Below are 14253 nucleotides of genomic sequence, written 5' to 3' on the forward strand. Positions count from 1 at the left end.
CTATTGACCAGAATAAGTATAAAATAAACTTTTATTATTTATTTTACACAGAGACAAAGCAAAGATCACATAATAGATATCATATTATAATTTTCACCTATTCCATAATTAGTATATTTGTATCACTTTGAATGACATATTATTCCTAGTGGCATCATAAAGGAAATACATTGCTTCAACTATTTAGTTGTTTAAACATACCTTTCCCCCCAGTCCCATCCCTCAACACATCACACACATACTGTGTCCCTTAGGGGTTGTCCTTTTAGGATTTAGATGAGATTTCTTTCGCTATGAGGGGTGTGTGACTTAAAAGGTTATTTGCATTATAAGGTACTACAGTTAGCTAATTAACAGTCTGGCTAGACAGGAGCTGCAATGATTGTCTCCTCTTTTAGAATGTAGAACAGTACAGCACAGTACAGGCCCTTTGGCCCACAATGTCGTACTGAACTTTTACCCTAAACCTAAGGCCTATCTAACCTCCACCCCTAACTTGTACTATCATCCTATGCCTATCTAATGGCCACTTAAATGCCCCTAATGAGCTGGACACCACGACCCGCTCTGGCAATGCATTCCATGCCCCTACCACTCTCTGAGTAAAAAACCTACCTCTGATATCTCCCCTGTGTCTTCCTCCACTCACTTTAAAACAATGCTCCCTTGTAATAGCTACCTCCACCCTCGGAAAAAGCCTCTGGCTGTCTGCTCTATCTATACCTCTGATCATTTTGTACACCTCTATCAGGTCACCTCTCATCCTTCAGCGTTCTAATGAGAAAAGCCCTAGTTCTCTCAACCTCTCCTTGTAAGACCTTCCCTCCATTCTAGGCAACATCCTAGTAAATCTCGTCTGCACTTTTTCCAACACTTCCACATCTTTCCTGTAATGAGACAGCCAGAACTGGACACAATACTCCAGATGTGGCCGAACCAGGTTTTTGTATAGCCGGAGCATAACTTCACGGCTCTTGAACTCAATTCCTCTAATAGTGAAAGCTAACCCACCATATGCCTTCTTAACAACTCTATCCACCTGGGTGGCAGCTTTCAGGGAACTATGGACATGAACCCCAAGATCTCTCTGCTCCTCCACACTTTCCGTTAACCTTGTATTCTGATTTCTAGTTTGTCCTTCCAAAGTGAATCACCTCACGCTTTTTGGGGTTAAACTCCATCCGCCATTTCTCAGCCCAGCTCTGCATCCTATCAATGTCCCTTTGCAACCGAGAACAGCCCTCCGCACTATCCACAAATCGACCCACCTTTGTATCATCCTCCATTTCACTTCCTGCTGTTCCTCCTCCTTCATAATGTATACCTGGGAGCAGGGTTGTGCACTCATGGTGGCAAGTTTGTGGAGGATACAGCAGACCATGATGATTTGTGATGTGTTCTGGAGATTATTGCAAGGTTCCAAAGTGATCCAGAAAGTGGATGTGTTTCATAGATAATGGGAACTGTAGGTGCTGGAGAATCCAAGATAACAAAGTGTGGAGCTGGATGAACACAGCAGGCCAAGCAGCATCTTAGGAGCACAAAAGCTGATGTTTTGGGCCTAAACCCTTCAGAAAAGGATGATGGGGAGAGGGTTCTGAAATAAATAAGGAGAGAGGGGGAGGCGGATCGAAGATGGATAGAGGAGAAGATAGGTGGAGAGGAGACAGGTGAGTTAAAGGAGTGGGGATGGAGCCTGTAGAGGTGAGTGTAGGTGGGGAGGTAGGGAGGGGATAGGTCAGTCTTGGGAGGACGGACAGTTCAAGAGGCCGGGATGAGGTTAGAAGGTAGGAAATGGAGGTGCGGCTTGAGGTGGGAGGAGGGGATAGGTGAGAGGAAGAACAGGTTAGGGAGGTGGGGAGGAGCGGGTCTGGTCTTGGGATGCAGTAGGGGGAGGGGAGATTTTGAAGCTTGTGAAATCCGCATTGGTACCATTGGGCTGCAGGGCTCCCAAGCGGAATATGAGTTGCTGTTCCTGAAACCTTCAGCTGGCATCGTTGTGGCACTGCAGGAGGCCCAGGATGGACATGTCATCTAAGGAATAGGAGGGGGAGTTGAAATGGTTCGCGACTGGGAGGTGTAGTTGTTTATTGCGAACCGAGCGTAGGTCCCTTGTCTGCTCCAAACTCCCCTCCAACCCTACCACACCCGGCACTTTCCTCTACAACCGCAGGAAGTGCTACACTTGCCCCTACACCTCCTCCCTCAACCCCATCCCAGGCCCCAAGAAGACTTTCCACATCAAGCAGATGTTCACCTGCACATCTGCCAATGTGGTAATCTGCATCCGCTGTACCCATTATGGCTTCCTCTACATTGGGGAAACCAAGTGGAGGCTCGGGGACTGCTTTGCAGAACACCTATGCTCGGTTTGCAATAAACAACTGCATGTGTTCATCCAGCTCCACACTTTGTTATCTCAGAAAGTGGAAGTGTTGCTTAAGCAACCCAACCGCCTGCAAGATGATATACCATAAAGCAGTGTGGCTCTCATATTATGTACACTGTGTATGCATGTGTTATGCATTAAAGTAGTGCCAGGTAGTTAGTGAATAGCCGATGTTGCCATGCAGACTCAAATGCTGACAATACAGCAGACTGACAAAAATCATGATTGGCAGAACGAGGCATAGACCTGCGCGATGGTTGAGTATGATCATGCACCATATTGAGGGCATTAAACCCTCTGTGGTTGCAGTACCATTCTGAATGTACACATGCTCATAAAGTGATGTGAGCAGTCATAGACATCTTGTACTATTGGGGAAACTTATTATCCTAGTGAAACTGTGTCCTCACTCTGCATGCTCTGTACAAAGAATGGAATGCATTTCTCTTTTTTGCACGTGGAGTGTCAGTCATCTCCCTAATGTAAAACAAAATTAATGGGAAACTAGAATTTTGTAGATATCGCCTGCTGCTGCAGCCTGTAGGTAGCCTCATACAAAAAAGATTGAGGCCATAATTACCTTTCCAGTCTGCAGCGATGTTAAGGATCTGTTGGCAATAAGTAGCAGATTTCAGTGAAGATCTCCTTTAAGAAGTATAACCATCGTATACTTTTCTTGGTTGAGGTGGGAGAATTGTCCCTGATTCATTCTCCCTGCTTCATGGGAACTACAGAGTCTGTGATCAGGAGCCAGACTCCTTTGAGTCAAAATGAAGACTGTCATCATGTGCCATTATCATTCCCTGCAGACTTATCCATTTTAAATTGGAAGTTCAAACTTCCACTAATGCTTAATCACGAATCGATGAGGAGAGATGATGGCATGGTGGTGTTGTCACAGGTTTGCTAATTCATCTTGTGTTCTGGTAATCAGGGTTCATTCCCATTACAGATTCAAATCCCATTATAGTAGAGGGTAGAATTTGATTTAAATGGAAATCTGTAATTAACTATGATGACTATTAAGCTTTGCTAATTGTTGTAAAAACCACCCATTTGGTTCACAAATGTCCTGCTGAAAGCCTTACCCGTTGTGGCCCATATGTGACTCCAGACCCACAGCATTGTGATTTACAAGTGGCCTAGCAATTCACTCTGTTGTGTCAACTATGAAAACACCTCAAATAGAAAATGAAATCAAATGGACCACAGGTATCAATGAAGATACTAGAAAAAGCAATGGCAAATTCAGCCCTGTCATCCTTACCGACATCTGGGGATTAGTGGGATGTGGGGGAGCTGTTGACTAAACTAGCTACCCTAGTCAGTCATACTTACAGAATCATTCCTTACACACAATGTCCCAGAAAGCAGCTTCTCCATCTCTGTGTAGTCCTATCCAATTGGCAGGAGAAACCAAACTAGTTGACGGTGTGCTGGGGGTACACAGTTGCTATGACATTGACTCTAGACCCTGTGACATCTTATGACATTACATCATATATGGCTGAGAAAATACTGGGCATCGATAAGACAATGTGGGCCACCCACAGCAGCAGCATTGTACTCTAGAATAATCTGCAACCTCATGGCCCAGCATATTCCCTATTATACCATCGTCATCTCACCAGGAGCTGAATCCTGCTTCCACAAAGCATGGATGAAGCTAAGAGCAACATCAGGCAACTTAAAGGTGAGGTATCAACCTAATGAAGCTACAAAAATGGACAGCTTGCATGTCAAAACAGCAATTAATAGACAGGGTTAACCAATTCCATAACCAATTGATCAAATCTAAACCTTGCAGTCCAGCCACATATAATCATGAATTATGGTATACAATTAAGTAATTCACTGGAGGAATTGGCTCCACAAATATCCTCATCTTCAATGATGATGGAACCCAGTGCAAAAGACAAGGCTGAAACATTCAAAACAATTTTTAACCAGAAGTGCCGAGAGAGTAATTCGTCTCAGCCAACTCCAGATGCTAATTCAGTTCACTGTACGTGATATTGAGAAACGGCTGAAGGCATTGGATACCAAAAATGTTATGAGCCCTGACAATATTCCAACAAAAGTACTGAAGACACGTGAACCAGAAATTGCAGCATCCTTAGAAAAACTGCTCCAGTACAGCTACAACAGTGACATCGACCAGAAAATGTGGAAAATTATCCAATATGTCCAGTAGCCAAAAAGAAGGAAAAATCCAACCAAGTCAATTACTGCCTAATTAGTTTACTCTTGGTTGTCAGTAAGGTGATGGAACGTCAACAACAGGGGAAGTAGCAAGTGTCATTAGGACCACACAAGAGCCAAACAATGACCATCTCTGATGAAGGAGAATCTAACCATTATGGTTTGACATTCAATGACATCACTACAGCTAAATCCCCTGCTATCAATATCCTGAGGACCATGTTCCTTTAAGCTTCTTGGAGATCCCATATGTATTGATCACGTACATTGACTTCCATATGCAAAAATCACTGCCTTACAAAGATCTTGGAGGTCTGCAAAAGGAAAAGGCAAAAAATGGGGAGAATGTAGCCTGGAGGTTGCCATTGACCAGAAACTGAACTGGACGAACCATATAAATATTGTGGCTCCAAGATGCTCAAACACTCACCTCTTGACTCCCCAGAGCCTGTCCACCAGTTACAAGGCACAAGTCAAGACCATGATGGAATACTGCCCACTTCCTGGATGAGTGCAACTCCAAATCGAAAAGCTTGACACCATCCAAAACAAAGCAGCCTGCTCAATTGGCACCACATCCATAAATATTTAGCCTTTCTACCACCAATACTCAGTAGCAGCAGTATGTACCAAGGACAAGATGCATTGCATTACCAAGGATCCATTGACAGCACCTTCTAAAACTGTGGCTGTAGTGATTGAATATCAGCCTTTGTGGAGTTATTTCAATGACCACTGCCATCTAGAAGGACAAGGACAGCAGATACAGAGGAGCACCACCACCTGCAAGATCCCCTTCAAGAAGTTCACCATTCAGATGCGGAAATGTGTCAGCTTTCCTTCAGTGTCATTGGGTCAAAATCCTGGCCCTCCCTCCCTATAAGTATTGTGGGCCTACCTACACCACTCATTATAATACTACTGTTTGATAGTATTGCTGTTTTATCTGCAGCAGTCCAAGAAGGCAGCTCATTACCACCCTCTTAAAGGCAAGCATGGGTGGACAATAAATATTGGCCCAGCCAATGTGACCCACATCCCATGAATGAATTAAAAAAAACTCTTACATACTACTATTGTAGGGGACCTTTTTGCTTTCAAATGTATTTATCTGTGCAGGATTAAGAGAAGGCATTAACTGGTTTATTCAAGTCAAAATGACAATGCCGTGTTTTTTTTTCTCTATTATTGTAATTGTTAAATTGCATCATTTCTGATCAGTGTATTTTTTTGAAATACATTTCTATAGAACTAAATTAAATTTAAACCTTGGACATTTCATCAATGATAAACTCAGCGGTGGCTGCATATTGCCTTTCTGCTGATTTTGAGGAATATCTTCCCTTCAGTCTTTCCAAGGATCCTAATTATAGCTTATGCTTATATTTATGGTGATATCAGTGTTAGAAATTTAGATCAGAATTGAAACTCATGAGTAAAACTGCTATTTCCAGAGGATTAGCTAAAACTCATCTGGAGACTGAGTGGTGTATGAAATTAAACCCAGTTTCTGCAGCTGAAAAAAATAGACACAAACCATAATGCAATGGCCTGAACCACTGTAGGGTTGCCACTCAGAGTTAAACAATTCCAGGAGGTTTTTTCGCTGACCTTGATGACCTTAGACTGGGCATGTCCAAAACCATGTACAATACAGCAATTATTGTGATTTTAATGTGGTTGAGAGTTGTATAGAGTGTACATCTTGCAATAATGCCAATGTTTAAAAGTAGTAAAAAACAAACACACAAAAGGGATCTGGTGGAAAGATTTGTACGTTTCTAGGCCTCAAACCTTCAATTTCTTGATTTTCTTTCAGCAGCAGCAGCAAGGACTTGACTGAGCCATGTGTAAAAACTTTCTCAGCTGGATCCTCAATTTTCCAGATGGGTACTTACAGTTGAAGTTGTCACATAGATGTTTTCTAATCAATCTATCCTGAGATGTTGCTACGTGCCTCTGGAGCAGGTGGGACTTGAACCTAGGCCTTCTATTTCAGATGTAAGGGCACTGCAGATGCATCAATGGAGCCCTTGAAGCTATCATATTTTTAAAATTTGTTTTTTATTTAACTTTTTTTTATAATCAGCCCATTCCGAGATGTTAACACACACATCTGGAGCAGGTGGGACTTGAACCTGGACCTCCCAGTCCAGGGGTAGGGACACAACCACTGCACCGCAAGAACCCTTGAAGTTGTCACGTAATTTTTAAAAAAAATATTTTTATTTAACCCTAGTTTTCTAATCAACTTGTTTACAGATGTTAATACACACCTCTGGAGCAGGTGGAACCTGAACCTGTGTGTCTCAGTCCAGCAGTAGCGACATTACCCACAAGTGCCCTTGAAGTTGTCACATAAAGTTGCCTTCTTAATTACTCTCACCTTCTGGGTCCTTAGTTCAATCCATTGGTTTTATCAGGGTTGACGAGTCAAGACTCAGACACGTGGGCAGATAAAAAACCGGAAATGCCAGCAACATAGTAACATTCCTGAGCCTGCTGCATGTATGTCCCTTGGCTACCATGGCTACATTCTTTCTGCAATCACACTGCACTTACATGGAGTGCTGCCTGTGCATGCAAACAAGTTAAATAGATGGTAACAAGATGTAGAGCTGGATGAACACAGCAGGCCAAGCAGCATCAGAGGAGCAGGAAAGCTGATGTTTCGGGTCTGGGTTCTTCTGAAGAAGGGTCCAGACCTGAAATGTCAGCTTTCCTGCTCCTCTGATGCTGTTTGGCCCGCTGTGTTCATCCAGCTCTACACCTTGTTATTTCAGATTCTGCAGCATCGGCAGTTTCTACTATCTCTAGATAGATGGTAATCTGCTGTGAAAGTAGATTTACAAAATGAAATCACAGAATGATTGTTTCAGAATCTTCTGTGTTGCTCCTAACACCTGTCAGGAGCTTGATGATGACTGTGGAAGGGTTGACTACTGTACATACAAAGTGCAGAAATCAAGATATTTTACGTAATTTGAAAGATATACACGAAACACAACTTTAACTATGCTATATAATTCAATGTTTCCTAAGCTATTTTCCAAGGTAACACCTTTTTAATTGTTGAAAATTGATGTGATCCCCAATAAAGACAAAATCACAATAAAACAACATTAAAAAAATGTAGTAAAGTCAGTACATAATTGTTAAAAAAGACATAATTTGTTGAAGATTTTCATCTTGCACTCATCAGCACAATTCAGAATTGTCCTTGTGCTGATGAGTGTAAGATGAAAATCATCAAAATATCTTTTTCCATAAATATTTAAGCTCTGCACTACCAAAGTATTACAATCACTAAAAATTCACATAGATCGACATATGATGCATCAACAGAACGTGAAAATCATGGAAAGTGAAATTTGGCCGTTGTATTGTGAATAGTAAAATTTGGTTCCTTGAAAACTGTGAATTCTGCTGTGTGAAAGGAGACCTTTAGAGGGCAGCATATCTTTATCCAGAATGTATAATATTCTTTTACAGGAAGCTTAATTTATATGGATACAGTTCTCTTACGTAGCCTCCTCATCCAATATGTGAAATGTATTCTTGGTGCTTTTCAAAGTGTGCTGAACATTTGCCAAGATAATTTTGCTGCAATTTACTTACAAATACTTGCATTTTTATGGTACATTTAATATGGTAAAATATCCATATGAGTGTTTTCCAAGCAACTAGAGTCATAAAAAGATATTAGGAGAGGCTTGCTCAAAGACATGGGTTTTAAGGAGCATCTTAAAAGAGTAGAGATGCTGAAAACTTTTTGGAGGGAATTCCAGTGTTAACATTCTAGGCAACTGAAAGGAGCAGTGACATTAGTGGATTGAAGAAAATTGACAATACCGGAGAGGTCAGAATTGCAGGAGCAAAGAATCCTCAAAGATTTGTTTGGTTGGAGGATAGCAGAGAGTCAGTAAAGGTGGGACCATGGTGGGCAAGGAGGGATTTGAGAATAAGAATGAAAATTCTACTATCAACGTACTGCCAGATTGGATACCAATTTAGGTCAATGAGCATGAGTGTAACAAGAGAATGGAATTCTGCAAGTTAAGGTATGGTTAACAGAGTACTGGATGAGCTCAAATTTACAGATGTAAAGATTGCAGTAGCTGTGGATAGTGAGATAATGGTAAAGGAGTAGTTGGTAGGGGGAGTAGACAGGCACTTTTTCAGCCATCGACTTGATTCCAGGATGGTATGTTGATTCCCAAGTGCCAGGAATAATGATGTCAGGGATGGCCGCAGAGCATTCTTAAAGGGGAGGATGAACAACCAGAGCTCTTGGTTCATGTTGGGACCAGTGACATAAGAAGAAAGAGAAATGAGGTCCTACCAGCAGACTTTAAGGAGTTGGGTAGGAAATAAAAAGTAGGACTTCAAATATAGTAATCTCCCCCTGATTACCCCCAATGGCATGTGGTAATGAGTATTGAAAAGAAAGATAAAACATATGAATGCATGGCTGGAGAGATGGAACAAGAAGGAGGTCTTTAGATTCCGGAGGCATTTGGACTATATTTGACCTGTACAAATTGATTGGGTTATATCTGAATAGAAAAATGTTACCAAAATTCTTATAGGGAGGTTTTCTACTGCTATTGGGGTGGTATTAAACTGAATTATTGGAAGATGGGATCTTGATGAATAACTAAGAGAGGAAAGAAGCTGAGATGGAATTAGAATTAAAACATTCCTAAGTCAATCTATAAGGCAGAAGAAGCATGGGCTAGATAAGGAAGAAATGAGTTCAGCAAGATTAAATGGAATTAAATGCAAGGAGCTTGACGAATAAGATAGACAAACTGATTGATAGGTATGTGGGAGTATGATATCATAGCTATGACCAAGACATGGCTGAAGGATGGGCAGAATTGGCAGCTTAACATTCCAGTTTACAGGGTGTTCAGATCAGATAGAGAGAGGGCAGTAGAGAAAGAACATAAGGACTAGGAACAGAAGCAGGCCATCTGGCCCCTCAAGTCTGCCCCGCCATTTAATAAGATCATGGCTGATCTTTGAGATTCAGCTCCACTTACCCGCCATAACCCTTAATTCCTTTACTTGTCAAAAATTTATCTAGTCTTGCCTTAAAAACATTCAGTGAAGTAGCTTCAACCACTTCACTGGGCAGGGAATTCCACAGATTTACAACCCTTTGGGTGAAGAAGTTACTTCTGACCTCAGTCCTACACCTGCTTCTCTTTATTTTGAGGCAATGCCCTCTAGTCCTAGTTTTATCTGCTAGTGGAAACAACCACCCTGCCTCCACTTTGTCTATTCCCTTCATAATCTTATATGTTTCTATAAGATCTTCCCTCATTCTTCTGAATTCCAACGAGTATAAGCGCAGTCTCCACAGTCTCTCCTCATAATCCAGCCCTCTCAATTCTGGAATCAACTGAGTGAATCTCCTGTGCACCCTTTCCAGTGCTAGTATATCTCTTCTCAAGTAAGGAGACCAAAACTGCACACAGTACTCCAGGTGCGGCCTCACCAGGACCCTATACAGCTGCAGCATAGCGTCCCTGTTTTTAAACTCCATCCCTTGAGCAATGACAGACAAAATTCCATTTATCTTTTTAATCACCTGCTGCACCTGGAATCCCACCTTCAGTGATTCATGCACAAGGACACGCAAGTCCCTTTGCACAGCAGGGTGCTGCAATTTTTTACCATTTAAAACATAGTCCATTTTGCTGTTATTCCTACCGAAATGGATGACCTCACACTTATCAACATTGTACTCCATCTGTCAGACATTTGCCCACTCACTTAGACTATCTGTATCCCTCTGCTGGCTTTCAGTGTCTTCTGCACGCTTTGGTCTACCACTCACCTTAGTGTCAGCTACAAATTTTGACACACCACACTTAGTCCCCAACTCCAAATCATCTAGGGTCACAATATTGATTGAGGAATCAATTATAGCACTGAGGAGAAATGGCATCTTGGAAGGATTGTAAAATTAGGTCATGTAGGAGAGGTGGAGGCAAACACGTTGTTAAGAAGATAAGAACAAGGAATAGGAGAAAGCAATTCAGCCCCTCAAGCCCACTCTGCCATTTAATACAATCATGACTGATCTTATCTTGGCCTCAACTCCACTTTCCTGCCCACTTTCCATTATCCTTCAAATCATTCTTAATTAAAACTGCAAATATCCTCTCCAAACTTACTCAATGTTCTGGCTTCCACTATAAGCTAGGGTAATGAATTTTACAGATTCACAAACCTTTCAGAAGTAGTTTCTCCTCATCTTTGCTACCCCTTATCCAAAAGCTATGACAACTTGTTCTAGAACACTCCAAATGAGGAAAGGTCATGTCAATGTCTGCTTTGTCAATCTCCTTTTAAAGTTTATATGCTTCCTGTCATTCTTCTAAACTCCAGACAGTATAGGCCTAAACTGCCCAGTCTTTCTCCATAAGATATATCTGGAATAAATGTGGTGAACCTCCCCTGAACTGCCTCCAATACAACTATATCCCTCCTTACGTAAGGGAACCAAAATTGTAGGCAGTATTCTCAGTGTGGTCTCATTAATGCCATGTACTAGGTGGAGCTCAGCAAGTACATAGATCCTTGTACAGTCACAGAAAAATGTAGATTTTAATATGTAATCAAATTTCAGAGGACAGTAAGAATAATAAGGTTGTAACAGTAATAAGACAGGGGATATTAACTACCAGTTATTTAAGTCTGCTCCTGCCCCACAGAACTCATCTCTTCCTCCCTTGATTTGTCTTCTCTCCCCAGGTCCAGTCCCTGACCACATAGATTTTGTGATTCCTCTGACACTTTATGCCAGTTTCAGAATTTCCAGTTTGCTGTCTTCAGCCACCTCCTCTTAACCATGGATGTGCAATCGCTTTACATGTCCATCCGTCACCAGGATGGACTTTGGGCTCTCTGCTTCTTCCTGGAGCACAGGCCTGAATCGTTCCTGCCCACCATCACCCTCCTCCTCTTGACCGAGCTCATCCTCACCCTTGACAACTTGTGTTTTAACTTACTTCTTTCAGGTCAGATGGGTGGCCATGGGTACTGGCATGGGCCCTAGTTATACCTGTCTCTTTGTGGGGTACGTGGAACATTGCTTGGTCCAGTCCTTTTCTGGCCCCTACCCACAACTCTTTCTTCAAAAATAGATGATATTATTGGTGCTGCTTCCCTCTCTTATCCAGAATTAGAAACGTTTGTCTATCTTGCTTCCAGTTTCCACACTGCCCTCGCTTTCACCTGGTCCATCTCTGACTCCTCCCTTTCCTTCCTTGACATGTCTGTTGTCACTTCTGGGAGTAAACTGGCCACTAATATCCATTATAAACGCACCGACTCCCACAGCTACGTGGACTATACATTCTTCGCACCCTGCTTCCTATTCTCCATTCCATTCTCCCAGTTCCTCCGTTTCTGTCGAATATGTTCAAATGAGGTCAACTTCACCCATGGAATCTCCAAAATGCCCACCTTCTTCCTCAACTGAGGATTCCCTAGCACCACTGTCAACAGGGCCCTCAACTAGGTCCGACCCAGCTCCTGCATTTCTGCTCACAACCCCTCTCTTCCCTCCCGCAACAACGATAGGGTTCCCCTTGACCTTACCTGCTATTCCACCAGCATCCACATTCAAAAGATCATCAGACACTATTTCTGCCACCTCCAGCAAGATGCCACCACCACACATGTATTTCCCTCTCCTCCCTTGTCTGCCTTCTGCAAGCACCGTTTCCTCTAGGACACCCTGGTCCACTCTTCCTTCATCCCAATACCCCCACAGCCCCAAGGCACCTTGCCCTGCAACCAGCAAAGGTGTAACATCTGCCCATTTACCTCCTCCCTCCCCATTATCCAAGGGCTCAAACATAGCTTGCAGGTGAAGCAACACTTCACTTGCATTTCCCAGAATCTAGTCTACTCCATTTACTGCTCACAATGTGGTCTCCTCCGCATTGGGAAAATGAAGCGTAAACTGTGTGACTGCTTTGCAGAACATCTACAATCTGCTCACTAAAAAGACCCTGACCTATCTGTTGCCTGCCACTTCAATGCACCATCCTGTTCCCTGGCCAACGTCTCTGTCTCAGGCTTGCTGCAATGTTCCAGTGAAGCTTAGCACAGACTGGAAGAGCAACACATCATTTTCTGCTCAGGGATCCTGCAGCGCTCTGGACTCAATATCAAGTTCAATAACTCAAGGGTCTAAAAATTCACATGTCCTAGCCCCTACCCCACACACCAGGCCTTGTTATCTCATAGTCTGCCATTACACACTTCATATTGTTAGTCACTGACAGTCTCCATTACAGCTATTCACTCTGCTTGCCAGATCGTTATCAACTCCTTTGTCTATCCAAATGCTCTTCTCTCTCTTTGGGCTCTATCCCCACCTATCATTTACTCTCTAACCGCACCCCCTCCCTATCTTCTGCACATAAACTGACATTCCTTAGCTACCATCGGTTTTGAGGAGGGTCACTGGACCTGAAACATTAAATTTGATTTTTTTCTAATTAAACCAAAATATGATTGGGCCAAAGTGGATTGGAGCCAGATAATTGCAAATAAAACTTCCTAAGAGCAGGAAGACATTCAACGAGGAAATAATTGAGAGTAAACTGAAAATATGTTATCATAAAGACAAAGGAAGGGTGCAAGGTTGGAGTACCGTGGACATCAAGGAGCTGTTAAGGCTATGATTAAGAGAACAAACAGAAGCCTACGGCAGATACCAAGTTCTCAACATGGCAGAGTCCCTAGAGGAGTATAAAAAGTACTAGGAGGAATCATAGAATCCCACAGTGCAGATAGAAGCCTTTCAGCCCATTGAGCCTGCACTGACTCATATCTCCTGCAACCCCCACGTCAACCATGCTAAACCACGTAGCCTGCATATCCCTGGATGCTACAGCGCATTTGTTTTTTGTGTGTGGCTATTTCAACTAACCTGCAACCTTTGGACTGTGGGAGAAAACTGGAGCACCTGATGGAAACTCAGGCAGACGTGGCAAGAATGTACAAGCTGCCTACAGACAATCACCCAAAGCTAGAATCAAAACCATGTCCCTTTAGATGTGAGGCAGCTGTGCTAACCACTGAACCAGTGACGTGTCTCTTGTAGTCTTGTTGACACAAGGTTCTTTATTCAGATATTCCATATCCAATGCACTTTTGTCCTTCTGCATTTATCCTAACTCGACTGAGCAGCTGGACCACTTATTGGTGGAGGCCTAACAAACAGAATTCCTCAACATCCATGGAGTTGACCTGCAGAGGACAGAATCTGGTATCCAACACTGCACCAATGTCCAGTGTCCAATTTAACACCAATATCTAGAATAGGAAACTGAGGGCTTGGTTTGATGACCCCATTAAGGACATTAATAATCAACTTCTCTACATGCTGAAATTTTTACTCACTGAGAAGAATAATACTTAGATTTCTCAGAAGACTTTGATTTAAATAAAGCTCGGGTGGAATAACCTTTGGAGGTGAAACTTCAAATATAGAAGTGTGGATTTGTTCTTTGTTCAGTTGCAAAGCATAACATTGTGAATGTGTTGTACTATAAATATCTTGGAAAAAGGGTATAAATACCTGAAACAGCCACACCTACCACAGTGGTTACTAGGTGGAGTTATTCTTTCAATGT

This window comes from Stegostoma tigrinum, chromosome 16, assembly GCF_030684315.1.
Source record: "Stegostoma tigrinum isolate sSteTig4 chromosome 16, sSteTig4.hap1, whole genome shotgun sequence".
NCBI lineage: Eukaryota > Metazoa > Chordata > Chondrichthyes > Orectolobiformes > Stegostomatidae > Stegostoma > Stegostoma tigrinum.